The 6,480-nt window shown below is 46.8% G+C and overlaps 1 long non-coding RNA gene across 1 annotated transcript; it reads left to right on the forward strand.

Annotated features, from left to right (window-relative positions):
- The first annotated feature begins 3,220 nt into the window (after positions 1 to 3,220).
- LOC125403765 (uncharacterized) lies at positions 3,221 to 6,249 on the forward strand. Its single transcript, XR_007233045.3, has 4 exons — positions 3,221 to 3,456; positions 4,038 to 4,169; positions 5,125 to 5,217; positions 5,771 to 6,249. It is a non-coding gene; the product is annotated as an uncharacterized LOC125403765 (long non-coding RNA).
- The last annotated feature ends 231 nt before the right edge of the window (positions 6,250 to 6,480 follow it).

Below are 6,480 nucleotides of genomic sequence, written 5' to 3' on the forward strand. Positions count from 1 at the left end.
AACTTCGGGGACAATAGCTAAGGTAATTCCAAGAGGACAGTTTATAGTTAACAGTGCCTACATTAAGCAAATCAGAGAGATCACACATAAATAATTTAAGTATGCATCTTGAGATCTTAGAAAAACAATAATAAACCATACCCAAAAACTGTAGATAAAAGAAATAATGAAGGTTAAAACAAAATTAATGTAATGAAGATTAAAATAGCAATATAAACAGTTGGTTTTAGACGACATGAACATGATTGCCTGAGTAAACTGTGGATGGGGGGTAGAGAGAGAAATATGAAGGAATGGGATGGTCGAGTTGGGGTAGGCATGGAAGAGGAGAGCAATGTTAGAGACATCTTGATAGAAGGAGCCATTATGGAGTTAGGGAGAAACCTGGGGCTAGGAAATTCCACGGAATCCGCAAGGATGGCCCCAGCTAAGACTCCTAGCAATAGTGGAGAGGGTGCCTGACCTGGCCTTCCCCTGTATTCAGATTGGTGACTATCTTAATTATCATCCTAGAACCTTCATCTAGCAACTGATGGAAGCAGATGCAGAGATCCACAGCCAAGAACCAGGCCAAGTTCTGGGAGTCCAGTGAAAGAGAGAGAGGAAGGATGATATGAGCACGGGAGGTCAAGATCATGACGGGGAAATCCCCAGAGACAGCTGACCCCAGGCTGTGGGAACTCGTCGACTCTAGACAGACAGCTAGGGAATCTGCATGGAACCTAACTAGGCCCTTTGCATGTGAACGACAGTAATGTAACTTGGTTTGTTTGAGGGGCCCATGGCAGTGGAACCAGGATCTCTCCCTGGCGTATGAACTGGCTTTTGGGAACTCATTTCTCATGGTGGAATTCTTTGATGCAGCCTTGATGCAGGGAGGAGGAACTTGGCCCTGCCTCAACTTAATGTGCCAGGTTTTGTTGACTTCCCATGGGAGATCTTACCCTTTCTGAGGAGTGAATGGAGTGTGAATTGTAGTGGGGAGAGAGGTGGGGGAAAAGGGAAGAGAGGAGGGAGGGGGAACTGTGGTTGTTATGTAAAATGAATAAAAAATTTAAATAAAGAAAAAGACAGCCCCTTCACAAATGTAAAAGCTGGATATTCACTGTGGTGTAATAAAACTATCTACCATCCTCTACAAAAATAAATTAAAAATAGACCAAAGGCCTTAACATAAAAGGTAAAAATTTGAAATCATGGGGTGAGGGATGCTGATGCTTGAAGGTGTGGGTACAAGCAAAGATTCTCTGAGGACTCTAATAGCTCAGGAAGAAATGACGAGAATTGGCAAATGGGGTTGAACCAATTTTAAATGAGTTTGCACAGCAAAGGAACCAATTAACTGAGTGAAGAGAGCCTACCTACAGGATGGGATGGGAGACAATTGTTGCCAGCTATACACTGGACGGATTATTAATATCCAGAATCTATAAGGAACACCAAAAATTAAATACAAAATCCAATCAGTAAATGGACAAATTAAATGAACAGACAGTCCCCAGAGATGAAGCAAAGTGTCCAATAAACATGCAAAACACATTTGGCATCCTTAGTCAATGGGGAATTTCCATAGACTCCGTCTCACTGTAGTCAGAATGGCTGTCATCAAGAAAAGCAGCAATAGATGCTGACCAGAGTGAGGGTGAGGGGGCATTATAGGCTATTGGAGGAATATAAATTAGAGAATCCACTATGAAAATCAGTGTGGCAGTATCTCAAAAAGAAATAGGACTACTTGAGTATCTATCTAAACCAAGTCTAGGAGTCTAAGTCAGCTTCCATGGACAATCTGCACGATTCACAACAAACCAATCTCTCTCTCTCTTTCTCTCTCTCTCTCTCTCTCTCTCTCTCTCTCTCTCTCTCTCTCTCTCTGTGTGTGTGTGTGTGTGTGTGTGTCTGTCTGTCTGTCTCTCTCTCTCTCTCTCTCACACACACACACACACACACACACACTTTCTCTGGTCCATGCTCCTCCTCTGGCGTCCCAGGATGACAGACAGGTGCCACGGCACTCAACTTCAGAATTGGAACTTAGAAATAATAGTAACATATGACAGTAACAGGGGGCCCAGGTCCAGAACTGGGGTAGGGGTAGTGACTATTATCAAAGTCCTTTATGTGACTATTTGAGAATGTCACAACAAAATCAATTGTTTTGCACAACAAATATATACTAATAAAATTAATTCAAAAAATGAAAAAGAGAGAAGAAGAATCACAGGTTAGTGGACAGTGGGGCAGGTATTTGTGGCTCCATTGTACAAGTATTCTAACAGAAGTCATATGGAAAGAGCTAAGGGGGCTGGAACAGTGACTCGGTGGCTGAAAGTGCTTACTGTGCAAGATCGCTGAGCAAGGCGAGGACTGGAGTCTGTGTTCCAACACCCGCCTCAAATCTGGGAGTGGTCCTGCACACATCTGTAACCGCAGCATTGAGTGGGCAGAGACGGAAATAGCTAGGGTTTACAGGCTGATGAATGTGATGAATGCTGATGAATGTGTTTGTTCCAGGTTCAACAAAAGGCCTGTCCTCAAAGCGGAGGACAAGGTGGTATAAGGGGACCCCCAGTACCTCTGGCCCTTGCAAGAGGGGCATGCAACCCTCCACACACAAATAAAAATAATAAAGCAATGAATAGAACTAAGTTTTATTACAGAGAACAACTTCACTAGTCGACAGCTGTGTCTTCTGGCTTATGAGTCCACATCTCAGGAGACAGAATCCACACTCCTGATATGACTTGCATTTCAATTAGTCCCAAGTCTGTTCCGGGACACTCCCTTCTGGATATGAGTCAGAAGGCTGAAGCCTCCCTGCAGAACCTATTCAGGACAGAGGAGCTGGGCCTTAGAAGCACCCTCAGTCCATTCAACCTAAGGTGCAGAGGCAGAACGCGCTGTCTCCAGAGAGTCTAGAAATGCCAGCTCCAGCCCCGACCCCAACCCCAGGCCCAGCCCAGCCCAAGCACCTGCACGCACCAAGCACTCCTAAAGGACTGGATCTTCGCTGACCTGTCGCCAGCCTTCACTATTTGGACCCCTGCTGCTCAGCCACAAATGCAGGACTAAGTGAACTAGAAGATCCCTCGGGTCCCCTCAGAGCAGAGGCTTTTTTGAATATGAAGAAATCTCTGCTGAGTCAGAAGCGTAGGGACACAGAGCTGAGCTGAGTGTGACTCAGCCCCAGGCTCAGCTCTAAGGTTCCTCCCAGAATGTACCCTTTTTGGGCCCCAGGCAGGGTTTCCCTCATCTCTCTTAGGAGTGCTCACGGGCAGAGCAACAAATGGCCTCAGACAGGCACTACAATTCTCCGGTTCGCTCTCCAGAAGGACTGGGTGCAAGGAATGTCTCATTCTCCAAGACTTCAGATCCTACCGGGAAGGAAGAGGCACCAGCTGTCCTCCACCTGTGCCTGAGAAGCCACTCTAACAGTGTAATGAACGGATAACCCAAGTCAGTAGAAAAATCTCCTCCTTGGGTGAATAAAGGGAAAAGGGAGGAGAAAGGGGGAAAGAAAAGGGCAAGAGGGAGGATCAAGGCGGGGGGGGGGGGGGGGGCGGAAGAGAGGAAGTCTCCACCAGCTGAAGCATCCTATCTTTTTTACCCCAGATCCTAGGTGTGGCCCCTGGGATGGGAAGTTAAAAGCACGAGCTGGGCAGGTTTTGAGACAGAAAAGGCAAAATGTCCTACACAAAGACACAAGCAGAGGGAAAGGGGATGGTGAGCGAGATTAAGATGATCAGGACAGCGGGAGCAAATCACGGAGAGAAGAGAGAAGGGTCGCTATGCAAGCGGGGGGGGGGGGGGGGGGGGGGAGCAGCAGAGTATCGGGAAGCCACAGAAGGAAAGTGAGCTGTGACAGCCAGCCCCGCAGTCTTCAGCGTGCTGTGACGGTGAGCTCAGGATGCAAGGGCACAATTCAAAATCTACTACATCCAGGGCCTGAGCTCCCAGCTCCAGTGCCGGCTTCACAGTCCAGAAGTTGCACTCTCCTGAGGAAGTAATTTTATCTCTTGATGACTCCGTTTTCCCAGCTGTAAAGGTGGCAACGATGGCAAGACACGGCTCACTGGACAACGTGGGGATCTAATGACTGAATACGTGCCAAACATTTGAGAAGGAGAGATGGACTCCCCAGCCGCTCCAGCCAGTGACAGTGCAGAGAGGTGGACCATTTTGACCTTGGGCAGACCTCTGCAGAGTCAGCTTTATTTTGGGGTCTCCATTTGGGTGACCGAGGTTTTCTCAGAGCTACACTGTATTCTAGGGGCACTTTTGCCCCACAGTCTTTTCTTGTCTCTCTTCATTGTTCCTGTAAGATCTTCCTGGGGGGTCTGAAGACTTTCTCTACCTCCCTCTCTCTGTGTTTCCCCAGCCTCTTGCGTCTTTTGTTGTTGGTTTTCTGAGACAGTGTCTTACTCTACACCCCAGGCTGACCTCAAACTCATAGCAACCCCCATGGCCTCAGACTCCCTAGTGTTGAGATTACAGGTGTGAGTCACCATGCCCAGCTCCCCTGGAACTCTGTTCCAGTTTGCTTTACAGTGCTATGATACAACTTGAAGGCAGTAAATGTTATTTGGTTTAGAGGTTACAGGTCATCCTGGGAAGCCAAGGTTGAAACTCAAGGCAGGAGCTTGAGGCAGAAACCAAGGAGAAACCTTGCTTCCTAGCTTGCTCCCTCTGGCTCTCTCAGCTACCTTTCTCATAGAGCCCAGGGCAACTCGCCTAGGAATGACAACAGCTCACGGTGAGCTGGGCCCTCCTACATCAATTAGCAATCAGGAAAATGGCACCCCCCCCAATGGAGGCAATTCTTCAACTTAGGTGGGTCAAGTTGGTGATGAAGATTGCCTACCACAATTTCTTACTTTGTGGGTTTTTTTTTTTGAGGGAAAAATTTGCTTCCTAGAAGACACAAATTGGTACACTCAGTTAAATGTAATTCTTTGCTATAGGACTGGTCAGAGTCCTTCACATATAATCAGCATTATGACTCGTGAAGAGGCAAATTGTATGTGAAGCATTTTCCAAGATCTCTTGGCCCTGAAAAAAATTACAGAACCACATTCACACAGAGATCACCCATTGACATCTCACAATACTTGGGCTGCTTTGCAGAGTCAAGTGGCAAGTCACTGGTCTAGAACACCTCTGAAGTTCCATCCAACCCTTGTTTCTGCGTTGCAGACCTCAAATCATGAAGCATTCTGGGTGAGTATGGCACAGCCAGGGCCTTGTTCTGCACAGAGGAAACCCCAAGCCCTCCTCTGCTTTGTGTCAGCAACCTGAGCTGTATCTGTAAGCCTTCATCCACCTGAGAGCTACACAGCCCTTTGCCAGCATTATGGATGTCACGGTCCCTCTTTCACAGACAGAGAAACCAAGGCCTAAGAAGTTGAAGACACTGGCTCAGATCCATAGTCAAGCAAATTCTTAGTGTGATCACTGAGTTACCTTCTGATTGACAGATGGATGGATACCAAAGGGCCTCACTCACTCACTATTGATGAGAAGTGAGAACCAGAAGGGTGTATGGAATCAAAGCCCTACAACAAATGAGACCACAAAAACAGTGTTATGTCACTGAGGCAAGTCAGTAACAGCAAGGAAATAACACCTGACCCCAGCAGACCACAGCAGGAAGCAGAGGAAGTGTATGAACCAAGTCTCAACTGCCATATATAGCAAGAACCAGGGGAAATGTGATTGTTGTGGCTTAGATGTTTTTAAAGATTTATTCATTTTATTTTATGTGTGTATTTAGCCTGCATGTGTGTATATGCACCACACGCATGCTTGGTACCTGAAGAAATCAGAAGAGGGCACTGGATTCCTGAAACTGGAGTTGCAAGTGGTTGCAGGCCGTCACATGGATCCTGGGAACCAAGCCCAGGTCCTCTGCAAGAGCAACAAGCGCTCTTAACCTTTGAGCCATCTCTCCAGCCTGTGATCTAGATTTTAAATGCCTGCCAAAGGCCTATAGGCTAAAGGCTAGATGCCAGCCTGCAGCACTATGATAAAAACTGGTAACTTTTAGGAGACGGGCACAGTAGGAGAAAATGTGATGTGGTTGTTCGACTGAGAAACATCCCTGTATCAGTCAATGTTGTGTCGCTGTGAAGAGCTGTCATGCACGGCAATTCTTATAAAAGGAAGTATTTAATCAGGGCTTGCTTACGTCCAGAGGTGTTACTGAGAAGGGGGTGAGGACGCGAGGCAAATAAACCCAAGCTAACTCCAAAACATTTCAGCTATAATTTTTATTATAAGGGGCAAACTCACAGAACAGGAACAAGAAGCTCAACCTCAGGTGTGTAACATGGGAACCAGACATAGAGAGTGAGTCCTGGGTGGGCCAGTGGTTTTTCTCTGGGTACCCAAAAGGTCATGCCCTAACCTGGTCCAGCCTCTTAAAGGTCATTGGCTGAAGGAGGTACCCCATCACCTCCGCCTTTTGTATAAATAAGAGAGTTG

Source organism: Myodes glareolus, chromosome 5, assembly GCF_982192425.1.
Source record: "Myodes glareolus chromosome 5, mMyoGla1.1, whole genome shotgun sequence".
NCBI lineage: Eukaryota > Metazoa > Chordata > Mammalia > Rodentia > Cricetidae > Myodes > Myodes glareolus.